Genomic DNA, 9607 nt, shown 5'->3' on the forward strand with positions numbered 1-9607 from the left:
AGCATTTAGAATAGTCTTTTGTGCACGAATGAATGAATGAATGGTGGGAGGACTTTGAGGTAGTAAGTACAGCATGAAGTTGAGTCTGTTTGGGAACTGGTGATAGATCAGCAAAGAAGGAACGTAGAACCCAGAAAGGCTGACCTTCTCCCGAGGAACAGAAAAGTCTTCTTGCCTGGCTACCTTCTTTGAACTAGGGCTCCGTTTTTTTCCTGCCTTCAGACTCCAACCGAAAGATCAGCTCTTCCTGAGCCTCAAGCCTGTCAGCCTTTGGATGGAGCTACACAGTCAGCTCTGCTGGTTCCCAGGCCCTTAGATCATACTGGAACTAAAGCATCTGCTCTCCAGGGCCTCCAACTTGCTGACTCAACCTTGCACATCTTGGGACTTGCCAGCTTCCATAATCATGCAAGGCAATTTCTTATAATAAATCTCTCTCTCTCTCTCATATATATATATATGTGTATATATATATATATATATATATATATATATATATATATATATATATACACACACACATATATATATATATGTTCTGTTTCCCTGGAGAGTGCTGACTTAACACAAGAGCTCATCCTGAGGGATTCCTTTTAATTTAATCACATCTATAAAGGCCCTATCTCCAAATATAGCCACATTTTGAGGTATTAGGAGTTAGGGCTTCAACATATTATTTTGGGGAAGGTGACACAATTCAACCCATAACAGCAAGCAAATAATCCTTTATTTGTTTAAGCTATTGTTACTTACAGCTGAGACCATGCTTAACTGCTTACACACGGTACAGATTCACATACCAAGTTTGATTATCCACAAGAAGGTGTCTTGCTACATCTCCTTGGTAGCATGTTACAATTTCTTCCATCTTTGAGGAGTCGTTGAAGGATGGGCTTGGGAGAAAGCAGGTCTCCAAGGGTGTCAGTTTGATGACTGACTTTTGGGACATCTCCCAACCACGTTTTAATTTGTCCATTTCCAGCTGACATTAAAATAACATCATGCACCCTTGATGTGAAAGTCATTCCAAACACGAGTCATCATCTGTGCCTTGTGGCGGGGGAGGGAGTTTGGCAGCCCTGAAGAGGCAGCTCTCTTCAGCCAAACTTACTGAAATGTCCCCATGCCCGCCTTCCAGCCAATGTCAGCTGCTGATCTGTATGAATTAATGCAGTAATAACTGGGCCGTATTCAGCAAGCACTAATTTCTTTCACTACATCAAATCAAGCCTCATGATTGTTTCGAAATAAACATGCCATCCCCAGAATGCTGAATCCCCGCACTGGCAGCTGGGTTCTGAATGGATCTGGAAAGGTCCAGGGAGGAGACTGGATTGCCCAGCGGAGGGAGCCATTCCTGAGCGGCAGCCTAGACAACGGGGCGAGACCTCCTGAGCCCAGCCACGTTGTTTCGCTTTTTAATTAATTAATTTTTTTTACATCTTTATTGGAGTATAATTGCTTTACAATGGTGTGTTTCTGCTGTATCACAAAGTGAATCAGCTATACGTATACATATATCCCCATATCCCCTCCCTCTTGCGTCTCCCTCCCACCCCTCTAGGTGGTCACAGAGCATGAGCTGATCTCCCTGTGCTATGCGGCTGCTTCCCACTAGCTATCTAGTTTACGTTTGGTAGTGTACCGACCACATTTTAAAGGGTGGGAAGAAGCCGAGCTTTGATTCTGGCCAGTATCCAAGGAGCGTTCGCCCAGGGATGCATCCTTCCGTGCTCTTCCTTCTTCAGGAGCCTCCACCCCACAGCGCAGGAGAGGGCAGCCCGGCAGCCAAGAGCTCCAGATGAACAGTCGCTCCCCAGGCCTTGCTAAGGCGGGGGGAGGGGGGGGCTCCCGGTGGCACTGCAGTGAGAGACCATGAGAGAGATGATCTCAAAGATTCCCAGGTCAGACTGCAGGTAAACCTCAGAGGAAGTGTCTAACAGACTTGCAAGCGAGGAAACCGGAAAACCAAAGAGAGAGAGCCTTTAAGCCAGGGAGCAAGAGATGCTTTCCTTTCTTCTGCCCGCAGGAGGGGAAGTGCAAGAAAGAACAAGGTCTAGAAAGATGATGAAGGAAGTAGGGCAAGGATAGCTGACTGATGCTGGAAAGAGTCTGTGGTAGTTCTCCAAATAAGACGGCGAACAAGTCGCTGGGCACTTTAGATGTTCCAGTCCAGTCTCTGGGCGATGCTTTCAGTAGCATCATAGAGACCTCCTCACCTCTTCTCTCTCACTCTAGAACCTTCGTTATCAATGTGCCAGGCCCTGGGCTCCGCTCGGGTTTGGGGGCAGGTGGGGGCAAAGCACTTGGGTCCTGTCTTCCCCCCCGCTCCGTTCCTATCCTTTCTTTCTGTCTCCTCCCTGCCTCTCTATGTCTCTCTCTCCCCGCTTCCTCCTCTCCCTCCATGCCTAGGTTCCAAATAACCTTGGGGGAAATTAATATTCCATTCAGTGGTCCGTTAACCGCTTACTAATTAATTTTCCAAATAAGCAATTCAGGACTGAATTCCACATGTTTTCCCCTCACAGCGGCTCTGCTGTGTAGACATGTGTCTCCCACCCCCCACCCCAGCCCTGGTGCCTCTCTCGAGCTCTGCCCCCGCACTGGGTGTGCTGCCTCACACCCCCCCGCTCCCCACTACCTGCTTATCTTTCACAGGCTTAGAATGTCAGCGCCTGTAAAGCTCCTTTAGATTTCTCTCCTCTTCCTTCTGTCCTTATCCTGTCAGTCAGGATGAAAGAAATTAGGTTGTGTAAGTCTATATGTTTCTCTGTGATCCCAGCTTCCGGGACTTAGAGCTGCCTGGAAGCTGCCACATCACCTGGGTCTGGGTTCAGACATGAAAAGCTTCGGGAGTTCTGGAAAATAAGCGTCACGATGTTCTCAAAGCTCCAACTTTCCAGTTCATAACTTGGAAAGCAGAAAGGAAGCTGTGAATCGAAGCTCTAAGGAAATTGCTTCTAGCATGGGTGGCAATGAACCAGACAGCTCTGCATGTCTGCCCCATGCGAAGAGGTCTTTGTGTTACGCATTTGCCATGCTATTGGCCCTGGGTTGGCACCTGGTGTTATAGCCACAGTATTAATGCCCAGGTCTTCTCCATCCCAAAGCCTTGTCTCTTTCCACCTCCACCTCCCTTGTACAGCTGACCCTGGAACAACACTGGTTTGGACTCTGCAGATCCACTTATACATGGATTTACTTCAATTACTATATTAGGAAAATTCTGGAGATTTGTGACAATTTGAAAAGACTCGCAGACAAGCCGTGTACCCTAAAAATATAGAAAATATTAAGAAAAAGTTAAGTATGTCATGAATGCATAAAATATATGTAGATACTAGTCTAACCTTACATAGGTATAAGGTGAGTAACATTTAGTATAAAATTAAGGTGTTAGTTTTCTTACTGTTTTATAGCTTTGCTTTCAAAGAATTCCATTACTGTACAGTATACCTCTCTCGTAATTGGAGAAACTGTGTATCAGCCTATCATTATAGGTAAGCGGTTTTTCAAAATATGTAACAATGTTTCCAACACTGTATTATGAATGTGACTGTAATCCTGTATGCCATAAAAATTTTGTAAAGATTAATTCATTAGTGTATAGGCTAGGCTACCGTGATGCTATTGTATCAATTACACTAGGCGACCATAAAGCAATCCTATTGCTGCTTCTTCGTTATCAATGCATGAATCATCATACCTATAAATAAATCTGAATTTTTTTTTCACATTATCTTCATTTTTGATGTCTAGTATTATATATATATATATATATATATATATATATATATATATATATATATATAAAACATCTACAGTGGTTTGTATCCTATAAGACAATAATGATGTAGATACTGACAGACAATTCATCTTGACATAAACATACAGTATCAATAAAACAGTACTATAATTATATTTTCTCTTCCTTATAATTTCCTTAATAACATTTTCTTTTCTGTAACTTACTTTATTGTAAGAATACAGTATATAATACATATAACACAAAAAATATGCATTAATCGACTGTTTATATTATCAGTAAGGCCTCCTGTCAACAGTAGGCTATTACTAGTTATTTTCGGGGAGTCAAAATCTGCACGTGGATTTTTGACTGCACGGGGGGTTGGTGTCCCTAACCCCACATGGTTCAAGGGTCAACTGTATTGCATCCAGAATGCTGACAATATCTTGCTCCTAGAGATCCTTAACTAGCAAAAATGAAACAATTATGGCCAGTAAGTTTGAGTCCTACTTACGAAAGCAGAGAAAGGAACCAATGGATTTTCGTTTTGCAGGACTGCGTTCCAAGTGTCCCTCTGCTTAACTGTCAGCCCCACAGAGCATTCTTTTAAACAGAATCCATCCTTCCCTCTCTCTTCTACCCACCCCAGACTTCCTGTTATTTAAAGATTTAGGGTTTTAAATATGATTCCTATTTCTCCAGACCAAGTTGACCTGAGGCTGAGGTAGAGTTTAACTTGGCATCTTTGTTATCAGTACAATGAGCCAGAACCAGAATCAGATCATTGAAATGAAGAATGACTTTTCTCCCTGATAGCACTTTCGGAAAACAAACAAACAAAACAAAACCTTTGATGTACTGTTAAGTGAAAAAAACAAGGTGTAGAACAATGTGTATTGTACATTATTATTGGTGTATTTAAGATGCATATACATATATGAATGTTTGTAACTACATAAGATGTCTCCAGCAGAATACTCTAGAAACTGGCACTAAAGATTATCTTTGGTAAGGGAACTGGCGGCTGCTGGGGGGCAGGGGTGCAAGAGAGAATTATTTTTCACTGAATACTCCTTAAAACTTTATCTATTGGTGTGTGTGTTCCTATTACCACTCAAAATAAAGAATAAATTTTTTAAAGGAAGAAAGTGCACCTCCTCTGGCCTAGCCCCTTGTTTCACTGCAGTCAGACTATATGTCTTAGGACTCAGATGCCTTGACTTTTTTTTTTTTTTTTTAGTCTTTATTGAATTTGTTACAATACTGCTTCTGTTTTATGTTTTGGGTTTTTGACCGCAAGGCATGTGGGATCTTAGCTCCCCAACCAGGGATCAAACCCGCACCCCCTGCATTGGAAGGCAAACTCTTAACCACTAGACCGCCAGGGAAGTCCCAGATGCCTTGACTTTTGAAGAGACTTGGGAGGAGGAGCTGGCACAAGAGGAGGAGGACCTTCTGGCACGTTCTCTTCCCCTCCATAGTTGAGGTGCCATATCAACATCCTCTGAGTCTCCACAGAGAACCAGGACAAAATGAAGGGGCAGGAACCAGGGCCCGCTGGCTTCCACAAGCGAAAGTGATCAGCTGTTTTCTTAAAAACACAGCCAAAAAAAAAAAAAAAAAAAAAAAAAAAATATATATATATATATATATATATATATATATATATATCTTCTGATCTCACTCTGAGTTACATTATGAACTTTCCAAAAGTCAGTCCTTAGATTTCCACCTGACAGCCAAGGATGTTTTTCTGTTAAATTTTAATCATATCACTAGAGTTTATTAATTGTTTCAACAAACAGACATCTATGTCCATTCATTAAAAAGAAAAAAAAGACAGAGTAAATAAATCAACTTTCAAATCATGTCCTTCTGTAAACACCAGCTGCACCGGAAAAGGAAGGCAGCCTGTGAGCGGCTTCCCACTGCAGTGCTGGGCTGGGGCTGTCCACGCACATGCTCAGAGCTTGTTGATGTGTCCTACAGCCCACAGGAAAGAACCTCAGCGGAAAGCAAGAAGGCAGAACAATTGTGTGAACCTACATCCCCTTCTTACCCTCCAAACATCTGGCTCTTGTGTGTGTCACCTCTTTGATTCAAACCTGCTCTGGGGTTATTGATAAAGAAAATCTCCACCTGGGTGAGGAGGGGTGGGTGTGGACCAACTACTTATTCACTAAAGAACAATTAGCACAGGCTCACTTTTTGTAGCGAAAGAGTGGAGCAGGTTGGTTATAAACCATGTTTCTGAAATTGCCCAGCTAGTTCTCTGCCAACTCTTTACAGGGATACTGAAACAAAAGCTGGAAGCAAAGAGATAGTAAGAAAAGCCCTTACGACTGGGCTATGGGAAAAGGTAAACACCCAAGACGCCATCTTGGTATTGGCCAGCCGTAGGGAAATCTCTGCTGCTTAACATAATGCGTTTATAAACACAGATGTCAGGGATGACAAGTTTATTTTTGTAGTTCTGCATCTTTCGTTTCCCCAGTTGATTCTTATTCTTATCTTCTTCGACGTCAGAACAGCCAAACAGGATTCAAGTGATACATTTGGATGGCTTGCTTCCCTGAATTGTGTCTCTATTCATTTACAGGGAAGACACTTAATTCCACCTGTGGAAATGGCAGTTTTGCAATTGTCACAACCATTGTCCTGCTCATTTCATTTTACTGGGGTACTTTGGATAACAACCTCCTGGACTTATTTCGATGGCAGTTTGATAGTAATGTTGGCTGGAGATCAGCTATTAAGTTTATGTGCTTATCAAATTTTAACTAAATGCCTAATTTAAAAGTAATTAGAGCCACTTGAATTTGGTTGGGCGCCAAAGTTAAGTTGCAGGCAGAACTTGAGGACTGCAGGCTGCATGCTTAGTGTGCAGGAGACTGCATTCCCTTCTCTTTTCCACCTCTCTCATTATCAGCACTTACACTCGGGGATGGGTGGATGGGTGGGTGCAGGAAGTGAGGGAAATAAAGTGCCACTGGAAGCAATTCAACAGGGTTAAATGCAAAGTCATGCATTTAGGCTGGAAAAAAGAAATCAATTGCACAGTTTTAGACTGGGGGAGACCAAATCGGCAGGCACATACATGAAAGAGATTTGAGAGTTTAGTTAACTGCAAGCTTATTTTTAAAAAATTAAAACCATGGTAGGACTTACAATACACTAAAACCCACCATTCTAAATACTTTACAAATATTAACTCTTTTCATTCTTTATGAGCAATTTTGTGAAGTAAATACTATCAATATGTCCCATTATCGCATGGGTAATTGAGGCAGAAAGAGAATAAATAACTTGCACGTAGTTACCTAGCTAGAAAGTGCCAGAGCCATGATCAAATTCAGACGATCTGGCCACAGAGTCCACGCTTTTAATGCTGGACCTTGATACAAGCCAGTAGTGGGCAGATTCACTTTTCATGTTGTCCCTGGTTAAAACTCATTACGGTGAATATCATGATAATAAGTTTCCATGAAAAGAAAAATAGATGTCCAAAGTCTATGTCAATTGCTTCAAATAATAGTGAACAAAAGAAAATTCTACAACCTTAAAAATAATTAATATTATCCTAATAAATATGGTACGATGTTGTTAAACCCACATTTTTGTGATAGTTTTGATGGAAACAATATCAACAAAAATATAAGGGCAACATTTCAAGTCAAATTAACCTTCTGGGTCTTCAGTCTCATCTGTCCAATGTGTAGAATGAGCTCAATCATTTCAAGCCCTTCAAACTTTAAGATTCTAATACAGGCATACCTTGGAGTTATTGCAGGTTTGGTTCCAAACCACCCAAATAAAGCAAATTTTGCAAAAAAGTGAGTCATAGGAATTTATTGTTTCCCAGTGCAGTTAAAAGTTATAGTTACACTATACTGTAGTCTATTAAGTATGCAATAGCATTGTGTCTAAAAAAACAATGTACATACCTTAATTTTAGAAATTCTGAGGTTTTTGGTTCAAGATGGCAGAGTAGAGGGACGTGCTCTCACTCTCTCTTGCGAGAGCACCAGAATCACAATTAACTGCTAAACAATCATCGACAGGAAGACACTGGAACTCACCAAAAAAGATACCCCACATCCAAAGACAAAGGAGAAGCCACAATGAGATGGTAGGAGGGGCACAATTACAATAAAATCAAATCCCATAACTGCTGTGTGGGTGACTCACAAACTCAAGAACACTTATACCACAGAAGTCCACCCACTGGAATGAAGGTTCTGAGCCCCACATCAGGCTTCCCAACCTGGGGGTCTGGCAATGGGAGGGGGAATTCCTAGAGAAACAGACTTTGAAGGCTAGCGGGATTTGATTGCAGGACTTCGACAGGACTGGGGGAAACAGAGACTCCACTCTTGGAGGGCACACACAAAGTAGTGTGTGCATCGGGACCCAGGGGAAAGAGCAGTGACCCCATAGGAGACTGAACCAGACCTACCTGCGAGTGTTGGAGGGTCTCCTGCAGAGGCAGGGGGTGGCTGTGTCTCACCGTGAGGACAAGGACACTGTCAGCAGTTCTGGGAAGTACTCCTTGGCATGAGGCCTCCTGAAGTCGGCCATTAGCCCCACCAAAGAGCCTGGGTAGCCTCCAGTGTTGGGTCGCCTCAGGCCAAACAAACAACAGGGAGGGAACCCAGCCCCACCCATCAGCAGACAAGCGGATTAAAGTTTTACTGAGCTCTGCCCACCAGAGCAACACCCAGCTCTGCCCACCACCAGTCCCTCCCATCAGGAAACTTGCACAAACCTCTTAGATAGCCTCATCCACCAGAGGGCAGACAGCAGAAGCAAGAAGAACTACAATCCTGCAGCCTGTGGAACAAAAACCACATTCACAGAAAGATAGACAAGGTGAAAATGCAGAGGGCTATGTACCAGATGAAGGAACAAGATAAAACCCCAGAAAAACAACTAAATGAAGTGGAGATAGGAAACCTTCCAGAAAAAGAATTCAGAATAATGATAGTGAAGATAGTGAAGTACCTCGGAAAAAGAATGGAAGCAAAGATCGAGAAGATGCAAGAAATGTTTAACAAAGACCTAGAACAATTAAAGAACAAACAAACAGAGATGAACAATACAATTACTGAAATGAAAAATACACTAGCAGGAATCAATAGCAGAATAACTGAGACAGAAGAACGGATAAGTGACCTGGAAGAAAGAATGGTGGAATTCACTGCTGTGGAACACAATAAAGAAAAAAGAATGAAAAGAAATGAAGACAGCCTAAGAAACCTCTGGGACAACATTAAACATAACAACATTTGCATTATAGGGGTCCCAGAAGGAGAAGAGAGAGAGAAAGGACCCGAGAAAGTATTTGAAGAGATTATAGTCGGAAACTTCCCTAACATGGGAAAGGAAATAGCCACCCAAGTCCAGGAAGCGCAGAGAGTCCTATACAGGATAAACCCAAGGAGAAACATGCCGAGACACATAGTAATCAAATTGGAAAAAATTAAAGACAAAGAAAAATTATTGAAAGCAGCAAGGGAAAAACGACAAATAACATACAGGGGAACTCCCATAAGGTTAACAGCTGATTTCTCAGCAGAAACTCTACAAGCTAGAAGGGAGTGGCATGACATATTTAAAGTGATGAAAGGGAAGAACCTACAGCCAAGATGATTCTACGCAGCAAGAATGTCATTCAGATTTGATGGAGAAATCAAAAGCTTTACAGACAAGCAAAAGCTAAGAGAATTCAGCACCACCAAACCAGCTCTACAACAAATGCTAAAGGAACTTCTCTAAGTGGGAAACACAAGAGAAGAAAAGGACCTACAAAAACAAACCCAAAACAATTCAGAAAATGGTAATAGGAACATACATATCGAT

At 42.1% G+C, this 9607-nt stretch overlaps 1 long non-coding RNA gene across 1 annotated transcript; it reads right to left on the reverse strand.

Annotated features, from left to right (window-relative positions):
- Positions 1-4969: 4969 nt before the first annotated feature.
- LOC309662092 lies at positions 4970-9369 on the reverse strand. The gene is made up of 3 exons (XR_014264507.1): positions 8205-9369; positions 7693-7816; positions 4970-5339 (listed from the first exon to the last, which is right to left on the reverse strand). It is a non-coding gene; the product is annotated as an uncharacterized lncRNA (long non-coding RNA).
- Positions 9370-9607: the final 238 nt, after the last annotated feature.

Source organism: Balaenoptera physalus (assembly GCF_965194825.1).
Source record: "Balaenoptera physalus genome assembly, chromosome: 5".
NCBI classification, from domain to species: Eukaryota; Metazoa; Chordata; class Mammalia; order Artiodactyla; family Balaenopteridae; genus Balaenoptera; species Balaenoptera physalus.